Here is a 13,800-nt window from a genome sequence, read left to right as displayed (position 1 = left end):
ATAGAAAAATGAAATCCGCGAACCAACCCGAGTCTGACACCCCTGATCTAGTGTTTAGGCTAAGAAATACAAGGTTGTAGATTCTTTTGAGTGCTATCAATGATAGTTTCATCATTTGCTGCAGGCCAATAAAAACTGGGCAGCGGCTCAGAGGTAGCCTGCGATCCATAGTTTGAACACAACCGGCTTATATAAAAGACAAATGCATTGAATTTTTCACTCATCACAAAGCACAATAAAACACAGTTCGGTTCCTAAGTGCGTCATAATATTGTATATCTCAGCGTCTGTTCAAATGTTAAGACACTTCCATTTTGCTGCAATATCCCTCTCTAGTGGTTGTCATGGTGCAATACAAGCTCGGTTATTATGTACAGGATGTTATTTCAGTACTGCATAAAACAACTGTTCTTGAATAAATAAATAAACGTAAAAAAATACTGCACTCTAGTAGTCAATAACAATGTGAACCTATCTCCAAGTGCAGAATGGAAAACCAGCACCTCCCAAAAACCATGGATGCGTGAACTCCAACACAAGTGGAACAAGTGACTCACATATCGGAGGAAGTACTTGACATTGATATTTGTTATATTGCTATGATACTCATGCAGCATCTTGACAACGTTTTCATGGGATTGCTGGGGAACAGAATAGCAAAGGTTCTCAAAAACAAATGAGTCCTTGACTGCACCGTGTGTCATGCACTAAGGAAAAAACAACTGAATTCTGCATGTGATTTTAGAGGCGCCTCCATCAACACAAAACAATATTTGTCACTTGTTGGGCATGCATACCACGGGATAAGATACATTTCTTCCAATCACACAAATACATTGAATTCGGTGGATTTTGTCAGCGAGCACCCAATCATCAGTTGGCTGTTAAACATCCTTCCATACATTTTTAACAGTTTTTGACGCTGATAGACGTTGAATGCACATAAACTGGTGGTACTGTTGAGACATTTATAGCCAAAGGATGAAAGGGGGCACTGTTGAGCCATCAAATCAACCCTTTTTTCACATGTGAAATCACATTTAAACCCGTAAACTCTGAGACAGGTAAAATATACCTTCAAATCGAATGCTACCTTCAATGTCAACCCTAATTTTGTCTCTTGGTAACTACACATCCTTCTAAAAATGGAAAGATATTGAAGTCTGCTTTCACTTTGAGTCGTAATTCTCATCAAATTGGTCGCAGATGCACTGCTTGTCCAAAAAAAATCACTTCTGAGGTCTTCATAATGCCATAACTGAAAAATTATTCACCAGAGATCAATTCAAAAGATGTGAACAGCAGATAATTCAGTGGGAAATAGCCAAGACTACAAATGAGCCTTTAAATTAGCCATCAAGAACACATTGGATTGAACACACGCAACTGAAAACCACCATAAAATACGTAGTAGGTCCGATTTTAGAAACACAAATATTTTTCCGTCAGACATTGCATTTGTTACTACTTTCCGCATAAGACCGAAAAACTGTTTTTCAAGGAATAGTTCAATAACAACATTATTTAGGTCCATCAATTAATCAACGGTGATGGTGTATAGTATAATTATCAGGAATTATTTTAGAAATACAACCTACCTTTAATTCCCAAGCAGTTGTTTTTGATGCTATCCCCTCTGGGGTATTCATATTGTGGATTTCCATTCCATCCATTAAACAGATTTTTATCCTCAAGGCTCCTCTTTATTGAATCATCCTCTTCGTTATTAAATCATCTGTTGGAACAGTGTGATTAAGTTCATATTCTTAAAAAGGAACAGAACACACAAGTGAAAACAATTCCAAAAGAAACCCTTGATGTATTGCTTTTGGAAAAGAAATGACTCTACATAAGAACTCTATTTCAAAGTTTTAAAAATTATCCAAAGACCCTGACAATATTGCAACTGTGTTCCAAATTGTTTCCTTTTTTTTTTTTTAATTTCTACTTTCGACCCCTGGCATGCTGTACGTTACAATGTAAGATGTTATTTTTTTGTTTCATACAGCTATTTTTGTTTGATAATTCATTGTTATTTGTCTGTTTTGGGTGTATAAAATAGTTTGATTCAAAAAGAATAGTTGCATCTTTGTTTAAATAACAAACAGGAATCGGAAATAGCAGAAACGAACCACATCTGGACTTAGGTAAGGCCTAGGAACTAATAATTTTTGGGTTCTACGTACATCTGAAAATAACACATTTAGTAGAGGTTATATGCATCCAGGATTGAACCACATTCTCAGCTCATGTGAACTTGACATGACTTGAACACAGATAAGAGATAATTGTATTCACTCTTTCACTCTCTGGCAGACCGCCCCCTTCAAACGGATCGAACGTTTAAGGACAAACTCATTTAAATTCACTGCAGAAGCGTGAAAAGAGCCACACGATCGAATGCCTATTATGGTTACGGGTACTGAAAGAGTTAAGTGACATTTTATTTCACATTTTAAATGTATTACTGCATTTTCCGCACAATAAGGTACATCGGATTAGTTTCAACGGATGGCCAATTTTAGTATTGTTTTCATATATAAGCTTACATTATAAAGCTCAGTAATAATACTGGTAGTAGCAGTTGGGGTGTGTGTGTGGGGGGAGGGGCGGCAGGTGTTTTCTACATCTACGAGATGGAACTGTGCTAAAGGGAATTATCACCGTGATTTACCAATATTGATCTAGATATAAGGCATATCAGATTTTAAGGCGGAGATTTGAGGAGAAAGTTTAGTATTTTAGTTGCGCATTATAGTGCGGAAAATACGGTAGTCGCTTTATTATTATTTTTTATTAACTACATTTTTTGTCCATCTCAAAGCCATGGAGTAATCTCTTTCAGTGGAAATTATCTCTGCCAGACCACTTAGTTCAAATGGATTGGCGGCGTTAAAGCTTAGAAAAGCTTTAAATTTGTTAAAGTCACACCACCTCCTCAACTTAAGGCATGTGCTCACTTGCGTCCCTCCAGGTCACATCCAGAAAGACAAAACACATTGGCTAAGCTGTGGGTTTCCCAACCTTGAATCAGAGCCCGAAACGGGACTTTTATTGGCCTATTCCGTGTAATTCCTTTCTTGTGAGTTGTTTTTGTGTATGTTTCCCAATTTCGAAGGATCGAACACGATTCCAACACAAATGTTTAGCTTTTTCCATTTAGCCCAACAGCTGAAGGACCCGGAGGGCAGCCAAACGCCTCCCTGAAAGACCAAACATGTCTGACATGCACTCTTAAGAATGACCCATGACACCACTGGGCCATTAGCTTAGTGAGAAATAACAAGCACGTGCGAGCCCATCCCTTTCGTAGTAAAGACTTGCGCAAAAACTTCTGACGTGTGCTTTTACCCCCAACTCTCACCGGGATTTAATTGTTTTCAGTTGGCAGGTTTTCAGTTTCAGGAAGAGCCAACAAACAAACCGATCGTAGGGCCGAAACTGTAAAAAAAAAATCATTATTTCAAAATATAGTGATGTGGAGAAACTGCTGTGTAGTGTGCGGACTTTTTTATTATTCACAGGTTTTAGCGTCAAGGTTGATGCAAAATTAAGCGGGTTGATGAGCGGAATCGCCTCAACTTCATGCCTGACTGATTCCATCGGTCATGCAAGAATCAATACTTAGAAGCAATCAATAGAATTTTGTTCTGGTTAGAATATGACGTGCAGGTTGCACACTTAGCACTATTTAGGGCAGACAGTTAACTCATTAGCTGCCATTGATGTCAAAAGAGCTGAAAAATTAATATTCTCAGACAGTCCTACCTGTTTGAAAGATTTGGACTTTTCTCATAGTCACTGGCATGCAATGATTTAAATACCATGACATTAATAAAACATAACTTTAAATTGCTATTAGGGGCCACAACCAGAATACTTAGATATTTTTTGACCATTTTAATGCTATTAATTTATTATTTATTAACATTTTATTCATTTAAAATGGCATTTATTAACAAAAGATAAGTAGAAATAATCAGGAATAATAATGAAATGTGTATATGTTTACAAGCTTAGACACTAGATTTTTTTCTCTTTTTTTTATTACTAACCCATAAAAAATTCACTTTCGTTAGTCCTAAAACAGTTTTTTCTACCCTAAAAAGAATCCATATTTCATTCATTTAACTATTCCCTTATATTAAAAACATTAACGTCTACATTCAGTCACTGATACGTTTAACCTTTCATTTGATTGCATGCAGAGAAAATTTTAAATGTCAAACTATATCTGCCTCAATAACATACTTCAATGAAGTTAACGCTGGAAACATGGTAATAACCCATAGCTAACATAGATGAGCCAAACAAACTATTCTTGTCTTTTTCCCCCAAAACCAAAAAAACAATCTTCCATAATATCTCAGCTCATTGTTTAAAATTCCATATGGTAATTAACATTTATTGTGCAGCCATTCGTGACAGTTCTCACCATGTTTTCCCCGATGTGGTTACTATTTCTGTGCGGCAGGCAAACAAATGGGGTTAAAAAACAGAACAATAGCGTGTCAAATCCATATAAACCACCGTCGTTTTATCTCTACGGGTGGAACCACGGTGACTCATCTGTCTTTTTTAGTTTGTTTTCTCATTCTGACACGATACAAAAGTCTAGAACTTGCAAAGCGTCAAAACTGTTGTGATGCGTCTTTACAAGACAACTTGAGGAAATAAGCAGTAATTATGTTGTACTTGAGAGCAACCAGTAAAACAAAAACAAAAAATCATGTTGACAGCTTGAGTTTGGTAATTACATCATAACCGCAATTACACTGCTGCTTGTTGAATGTGTAATTGCGATAATTACTTTGTAAATATTGTCATAGGGACATTTTTCGTAATCCAATACGACCAAACAGAGGCATATTGGAGAAAAATCCTTGAAGAATACGGTCAAAATAACACTTTCATGTTTCTCACGATAATATGTACAAATTGCATTCTTCACTAGTGGTTTTTTGCATATACTTGAAAGTTGCCCTCTTTTCTGGAGTTATGAGTGACTTAAAATATGGATGTTTATAGGGGGGGTGAGCTTGTATACCGTCATGGGCGGGTTAATTTGATTACTAAAAAAAACCTCAAGTGTTGCCCTCAAAATGAATCTTGAAACAACATATAATTACCAGACGGAAAATAAGAAGGCTACTGTGTTACTAACGTCAAATTTGACCGGGTTATTTTGACCTTAATTTCTCCAAGTTGATCTCACGGCTTTTTTTTCCTGGGTAGGGCGGCTTCCTCACATATTTTTGAAATCTGCACTTGAGCTTCAGTGCAGATTAAATTGACTATTGGTGTGAAAGTTTATCTGGGATGGGCTAGGGGTGACATGAGGAGAAGAAAATGGATGGCTTTTGGCAGAGCCTTTTTTAGTTTGAGATTTTAATACGTGGCAAGAATTTCAGAGTATTTTTTTCTGTCATACTTATGAAACTCCCTTAGAAACCTCTTGGAAAGTGAATTGGACAATTGTTTCATAATTCTAAATACGGTAATTTCTACACGATAGAGCGCACCTGATTATAAGAACACTCACACTAGTTCACATGTGTCAAAGTGGCAGCCCGGGGGCCAAATCTGGCCCGCCGCATCATTTTGTGTGGCCCGGGAAAGTAAATCATGAGTGCCGACTTTCTGTTTTAGGATCAAATTAAAATGAAGAGTATAGATGTATATTAAATTTCCTGATTTTCCCCCTTTTAAATCAATAATTGTAATTTTTTAATCCATTTTTTTCTGTGTTTTTAGTTCAAAATTCATTTTGTAAAATCTAAAAATGTATTTTTAAAAAAGCTAAAATAAACATTGTTTTAGATCAATAAAAAACTGAATATTCAGAGATTTTAATCCAGTTTTTTAATCCATTTATTTAAAAAAAAAACTAAATATTATATCTAAAATGGTCCGGCCCACATGAAATCGAGTTGACATTAACGCGGCCCGCGAACCAACCCGAGTCTGACACCCCTGCACTAGTTGGTAGAGACATTGAATGCAACAAAAGTGGCTTTACTGCATTACCGTCCTCATTTTTATTTCACGCAAAGCAGAAGTTGTTTGACTTTGACTCTCGGTGACGTAAGGTCTGTGTGGCCAAAAACTGATCTGAACGCAGCATATCTTTACTGATGTGTCAGTATTTTCTTTCCTTTCTCTGTTCTTTTTATCATGTTAAACTTGGTTTCGTTGGTAATTGCAATTCTTATACTCATCTTAAAAGGCCCAGCTTTCTTCTTTGGGGCCATCAGTGGAGAAAAAAAAAATGAAGGGGGAAAAAAAGGCAAAGACACTACTGGGCGGTGCACCAACGCAGACAAGCACTCTACACTAGCTAAGCAGAATTTACGGTGCAGGGACTTCGTGGCGGTCGAAGCACGGGCGTCGTAAAGTTCAAATGTCGTAGATCCGGGACGTCTTAACTGGAGGTCCCCCTCTATTTTGAATACTGCAGAGTTTCCTGTTTGAAAACGAAGTCAATCCATTCATCAAGGCGTAGAAGTGCAAACACTGCGACGTCTACAGATGGAGTATTTTCAAACAGGTCACTGATAACACCATTTGGACTGTTCCAAGTAATTTATTGGGCCTTAACAAGTTAACACCGCCAGAAGGAAGACATCTGGAAGAATTGTACCGCCTCATCGCGCTCGGCTCACCTCATTCTTGCTGAAGGTCAACACTGTCTAACACTGCTAAATGGTGTGAGTGATGGCTTGGGTGGAGGGTGAGGTTTTGTTGGTGTGCACGGGAGGAGATAAGTTAGAAAGGGATTAGGTGTAGAGATACCCCCCTTTAAAAAAAAAAAAAAAGGAAAATTCCAGAGAACAAGATCCACTATGCCGTGATGTACACAAGAGAGACACACCCAGAGTGTGACTCAACACTTGATTCATGTGGCCAGCTTTTTTTAAAGCAATGATTCCATACATAACTCATTTGTTTTGAGTTTATGTCCCGCCTATGACAAACAGATGTCTTCTTTGTAGAAAAAAAGGCTGTTTATCAAATCAACAAGATGACAAAAGGATTTTAAAAAAGACAATTTCTTGTAACGGTACTTTGTTGGGGGTTAAAGGCAAGAGTTGATTGTTTTTCTTGTTGATATAAAAAAAAGACGGGCAAAAACGTTTCATTCAACCAAGATCGGAATGAAAAAGGCAGCAATGCAAGAAAATCTGGGCAGATGAGAACAGTATTTGTTTAAGTACACTGTATTTTTCGGATAATAAATCGCACCTGAGTATAATGAAAAGGAAAAAGATATGTAAGTCACAATGGAGTATAAATTTTAACAAAACAAATGGCTGAGTGTTAAGACCTACCATATGTATACATGTACATCTATGTGCATGTATATATATATATATATATATATATATATATATATATATATATTTATGTTTATATATGTGTATATATGTGTGTATATATATATATTTCAGCAACACGCTTAATTATTTATATATTTATTCATGTATTTATTTATTTATTTACTTATTACCTATCTATTTATGTCTAAAATGCCTTTCCTATATCTGCATTTTCAACCTCTTGCTACTGTGACAACAAAATTTCCCGAATACGAGATGAATAAAGTTAGCCAATTCCAATTCCAAATTTCATTTTTGAGAGGGCTTTGTTTTTTATTTAGTTTTGCAAAAAATAAGAAAAAAATATATGTTAAAGTAACGATAGCATCTGTTAACATAACTGATTTTCAGATAATTATAGCCAAAAAAACAAACAGTCCTTGAATATTAATTGCAGACCCAGTCTAAAAATTAAAAAGTGCGAAAATACAGCAATTTCTTCTAACGTATTTAACTTCACTTTAAATGCATATGGCATAGAAAAATGCCAGTTAGAATATTTCTTTCACAGTAAAAGTGTTTGTCGGGGTTGGACGCCTGCCAAGTTTTTAGAGTGTGCTTTGATATGAGAATGTGCTTTTGATATGGCATTTATCCCTTGCAGTGTTCCAGCAGGATTTTTTCAAAAACAAGTGTGGAGGAGCCTAATGTAGGCAAATCTCCAGGATTATTCTCCATTTAGATGGAAAATATTTCCCATTCCTCGTGAAGATGTGGCATTCCAACAGGCCACAAATGTCCATATGCTTTCATGTTGTAAGAAATGTCGGTCATTTTGGTGTGGGCATCAATAACGCGAGTAGCTAGCATGAAGAAAACAGGCCATAAGTACATGCTTCAGGCAGATGTTTAGTCTACACTTGTCGCGGTATGATGAATATGGGAGGAACATTAAAAAGGGAAATAGTGTAAAAATTAAACAACAAACAAGTTCAGTGCCTCGAGGTTTTAACCATCTGGCCCACGTTTGAGGGCTCGATCCCAGGTGGGTCTCTACTGTGTGGAGTTTGCATGTTTTCCGCAGGCTTGCGTGGGTTTCCCCCCATGTACTCCCGTCTGTGCTTCTTTTTTCAAAGGGTTTGAACTATGCCTGATCTGGTTGGCCACCGAAATGAATGAATGAATAAATGAATGAAAATAAGCTCGGTTAATGCTAACCAAAACGTGTGCGGTCGATTGGTCGCCGGTCTTTTGGTCGCTCCGACCGCGACAACGGGCGACCAAAAGACCGGCGACCAAAAGACCGACGACCAAAAGACCGGCGACCAAAAGACCGGCGACCAAAAGACCGATGACCAAAAGACCGGCGACCAAAAGACCGGCGACAAAACAAGGTAAAACCACACGGTCTACACATCAATAAAAGCCAACAATGGCCATGAGCAGTTTCACTGAGCCGACGTGTGAGTGTATAAGAGTTTGTATGTACATGCGTTGTTCCTTTAAGAAGCTACGTCAGTCAGGGTCTTAACAAGTTCTCCAACAAAAAAACAATAAAAGTCCGGGAAATTTGGAGCTTTTCTTTAGCCTAATAATTACTAGGGCATTAAGTATGACTAAATAGTAATTCGCAGTTTGTATTTAGGGAATTGGAGCAACGATTTAAATGGTAATTATCAATAACCTTCCGGGCGACCAAAAGACCGGCGACCAAAAGACCAGCGACCAATCGACCGTGTACCAACCAAAATGGCAAGCAAAAGTAGCAATGTGGTTTTGTAGGTGAATAAATGTTTCTTTTTTTGCCAAAAATCCTTAATATGTTCTTCTGGCAGTCAAAACTAGGGATCTAAACACCAAAAATGTTAACTTTGTGTCACGATGACACCAGAAGCAGCCAAGTAAAGCTTGTAAAGTTGTGAATTTTTTTTAACTGTCTGTTTCCATGATGGTGATGAATGAAGGAGAATTCACAGGAGGCCAAATGATGACATCACATAAGGGCCTATGTCTAACCCCAGTGCTTCAGCTGGATTCCCCATTACTGATTTCTATTGGAAGCAAAAAGTCAATTGTCCCATTTGATCATTTGCATATGTTGGGAAACTTTACGCAATATCTGATAGGATAGTGAAACTAAAGCGATATTGAAAACGAGTGAAAATGAATGCCTTAGCTCGATTAAATGTTGGGAAACACCGCCAGACATACCCTACACTTGTCTCCACACATACTGTATGCTCAAATCGCCCCAAGTAGGAATTCGTGATCACAGCGAATTGGTTCAACCTGTCAAAAGTGTGTCAATTTAGATTGTCTCATTCCACAAAATTAACTTCTCCTGACAGTGTAATGTGAGCTCCTTGAAAGAATCTAAGCTGCACATATGCAATAAGTAGGTTAACCGCACATGGTTCGGGCATTGTACGATGACAGCCTTGTAATATGCTGAGCGAAAAGACACGACATTGAAGATTTTGTTCTGAAATTGTGAATACCAAAAACCACAGTCGCTTTTCATTGGAGAATTGGGACGTAAAAGAAAAAAATAAACATCAGATGTTAAGGTTTAACATTAATATCCCACGGTCTCCTCAGGGATTATTTCACAGAATTTGATAGATTGAACTGCAAAGTCCCCTTTTTTGTAAAATATTATTTTAAAAAGCGCATTCAGTAAAGACCTGAGATTTTATGTTATGTGATTCTGCATCCAGTTTATGATAAAATCTTTTCTTCTTTAGTTTGCATTCTGACATTTAATTCCCACATTAAAAAAGATGTAACATTGGGACTTATTAAAGTTCAACAGTAGCATGAAAAAGTGCCCTAACGTATAAAAATTCCAGGCTACGCTTCCATTGTAGAGCATGAAAGTAGGTCCTTCAGGGTCGGCGTGTCGACAAAGGTGCTATAGAGTGCCAAGATGTTATTTTAAAGGTACTATTACTACATGTTGCTTTAAAATCCTGATTGTGTTTCTAGTCATGGGCCATGCTCGCAACCCATGTGATGGCCACCTGTGTAAACTTTTCGAATATCTAGTAGGTCTGAAGTGCAGACGCCTGAGATCTGATTCATTTGGAGCTTTTCAAATTCTGAAGGAATCAAAAGTACTTTTATTTTGTTCTTGAGCTAGATATATACTCATGTTTTTCCCTGTTGGGCATTTCCATTATTATTTTTATTTTTTGCAAAGCAAAATTTTTATTATTAAGGGAAAATGTTATTTTAGATTATATTTTCAATTATACAACCACTTTATAAAAAAAACACAGCAAAACATTGATGTATTTACTTCATTGCTGGTACACAAAAAATCAAAAACTCATGCGGCAATAAAGAAAAAAAAAAGGTTGGTACATGTAACCAAAAATAGACACTTGCCCTGTAAAGGCTTAAGTGGTAAAGGTAATGGTTTTCTATCTGTTTTTTAAAATGTGGAAACTTTTGCATTGACTGTATTTTCACATCTGTAAAGTGTCTGTGGAAGAAATTGACGCAAGGTTACGTAAAACAAAAAATAAATTGTTCCATAGCTTTTTGGCAACAAGAAATGAATCCAAAAACGGAAGGAAAAAATCTTTTTTGAGTGCTGTCCTTGCTATTTGCTTTTCAGGGATGTCAAACTCAGTTTGGTTCTGACAAGTTCCTTTTTGGCTATTTTTTTTAAATAAATAAACTTACTACTTAGATACCTATCGTTCTCAAGGACAAGAATTAGTACTCACATGCCATGTTTTGTAAATTTTGGATCATTTGCTATTGATTTGCAGGGATTTTTGGTCTACTTCCAGTTTGTTGTTCACTTCATGATGATATTTGAACAATTTCTAGGTTGCTTCCTCTTGGTTTTTGGGGACCAAACCCCCTTGCGGGCTGCTTTCGGCCCGTGGGCCGTACATTTGACACCCCCTATCCCCAGACTTTAAAAAATCCTCATCGGATTTTCGTAAAAATACAAAAACACATTTTATTCCAAGGCCGAAACACCCTGCCTAATTCCCCCAATTTTTTGGGGTGGGTGATCGGCGCAACTTGGGGGGGGCATCTATCGCCACAAGTGAAGGGGAATGAAGTGGAAACAGATCGAGTGAGGATTAGATGTGGGAGAGCTGTCTGTTGCCATCTATGGTAGAACATAGACTGATTAGATCTATTAGACCGGTGGGAGGGAGGAAATGGATACTGCCTCCCCCAGCCATGTGCATCATGCCTTTTAAATGGCTATTAATCTTGGCCCTGGAGCTTCGGCGACGGGAAAAGAAAATCCCGCAGAGTACCTTTCATCCTGATGTAAAGGTTAATGCACAAGCTAGATGTAAACGGACGATAGTGTGTCACAGTCGGTCACATTTTCCTGACGCCGAGCAGTTGAGTGGCCCAACAAGCCTAGCAGAGCTTATAATTGCAACAAGGCGGCGGCGATTGTATACGTCGCGAGCCCACAAAGTCCTTCTGTTCTCCGGGGAACAGGTGCAACGTGGGAGTCGAAGCCACCAGATCCCCTGCATTGGCAGGAAGGGCCGGGGCGCAGCTGCTACGGCTAATGCCGTCAATTGCAATTTCGCCATCTAGACGGAGGCTCGGATTATAATACTGGATGAAACGTGATACTCCAGCACGATGTTTAAAGTGATCCGTTTAGCATGCGCGTTTGCAGGATTTGGTTCAAAGTTGCGAGCTACCGCCGAGACTGAAGAACGGAAAATACTTGCGACGGCGAGATAATCCTAAAAATTCAGCTTGCGTGTGAGTCACTAGCATGACTTCGGGTTGTTGTCACCGCAAAGGTATGAGACGGAGATGTCAAGAGAAAACAGATGTCTTCAGTGAGAGGTTGTGGCTCTCCTAAGTGGATGCCTGCTTTCCCCCCAACACCCCCGATGTTGTATAGACAAGATTGTTGCCAACAGATTGTATTCAGGGTTTTGTTTTCATTTGTGTACCAATGGAATTCTTAACGGGAGTTTACCAAGCGAGGAGGAGATGCCACCGTGAGAGTACCGAGTTAACGCAACGCTATTTGTGAAAGGGACTATTTTTGGAGTGGGAAAACAGACCAATAGGAAGAGTGGTTAGCATGTCTGGCTCACAGTTCTATGATCAAGGGTTCAATCCCAGGCTGCGGTGTTCTGTGAGACTTTGCTCCCTTAACAGATTTTATTACCGAAGGGTTTTTTTTATAGACACGTCTATCGGTTTTGGCTACTTTTTCTCACTTTCACACTACAGCTGTCAAACCTAAAATCACAATTAAATGTAATGTGATAAATACGTTCAAGAGTGACATTTCCTTTCAATAAGGAAGTACTTTGGAAATTTCTATTAAAGTTTGGATGTCTGGATTCAATCAAATAAAGAATGTCCCAATATGGGGAGAAAAATCCTCAAACATACATAATTTGAATAATGAACAATGCCATTTCCAATTGATTTTTTTTTTCATGGAGAGTCTGGGATTCATTAAAATTGGAAACCAGACAATGTTTTTCAGGCATATTTTGCAACTCTATTATTAAATTCACTGCTAAAAGAAACAACACATCCACAAATTGAGTTCATATGGAATAAGTGTAATGCATACCTGTCAACCTCTGCCGATAACTGCCCTTATAAATGATTATGATTCCCCTTACAAACCCCCCAAAAAACTTACAAACACCGTACGAGTCGTACGGTGTTTGTAAGTTTTTTTGGGGGTTTGTAAGGGGAATCATAATCATTTATAAGGGCAGTTATCGGCAGAGGTTGACAGGTATGGAAATGATTCAGACGATTCAAAATCCAAATGGTTTGTGAAAGCATAACAGAAAAAGGCCCAAAATAACTAGCCATTCACAAGCCTTCCTCTAAGTAAACACAGCAATTTAACAAGTACCGTCCCTATTGGTGCTTGGACTATATGTCACACTTTTTTGTACTACAACTACTGCGACTTATACTCTAATACAACTTATTCTTGTCTTTTTTTTTTTTTCACCCTGACCACAAACAGTTTGTTATATTGTGTTTATTTTAGGCTAGAGCTATCTAAAAACTGGTAATATTTTATACTCACAGGTGCCTGTTTTGTCTGTCGTTCCCTATTTTAGTATTATAGTTTCCTTTCATTGACTTATAGCCCAAAAGATATAGTACTACTTTCTAGCACAAATGCAATATCACTTATGCAAGGCAGCAAAATGGAGTGATAAAACCTCACTGTCAGGTGTTTAGGAACAGGCAAACAAATAAAGCCGTGCCTCCTTGCCACGAGACCTTCCTCTACATAAAATTCCATGGCAACTGTGCTGTCTTTGTGGCGACACAAAGAAGACTACAAGAGAATATGTGCTAAGCAACAACGCAGTTGAGGCTTGAATTAGATACAGCTGAGGCTAGGGCGTAAAAATGAAGTGACTTTTTTGTATCTTAATTATTTTTTTAATATAATTCATATTCATAAAATAGAATGATCATCCAAACGATTGGACACCTGTTG

General features: G+C 37.9%; 1 protein-coding gene across 6 annotated transcripts in view; it reads right to left on the bottom strand.

Annotated features, from left to right (window-relative positions):
• The window catches only part of grm3 (glutamate receptor, metabotropic 3), a 197,798-nt gene that overhangs the window by 155,474 nt on the left and 28,524 nt on the right, over positions 1 to 13,800 (bottom strand). For 5 of the 6 annotated variants that reach the window (XM_077595698.1, XM_077595703.1, XM_077595701.1 and 2 more), the window contains exon 6: positions 1,599 to 1,735. The gene's annotated coding sequence lies outside the window, so the exon portion shown is untranslated. Of the gene's footprint in view, positions 1 to 1,598; positions 1,736 to 13,377; positions 13,507 to 13,800 lie in introns of those variants that run through there. The other variant, XM_077595702.1, reaches the window with a different exon arrangement.

The sequence above is a fragment of the Stigmatopora argus genome, chromosome 3 (genome assembly GCF_051989625.1).
Source record: "Stigmatopora argus isolate UIUO_Sarg chromosome 3, RoL_Sarg_1.0, whole genome shotgun sequence".
Lineage (NCBI taxonomy): Eukaryota > Metazoa > Chordata > Actinopteri > Syngnathiformes > Syngnathidae > Stigmatopora > Stigmatopora argus.
The sequence above is the reverse complement of the archived record's forward strand: the minus strand, read 5'-3'. Positions and strand labels throughout refer to the sequence as shown.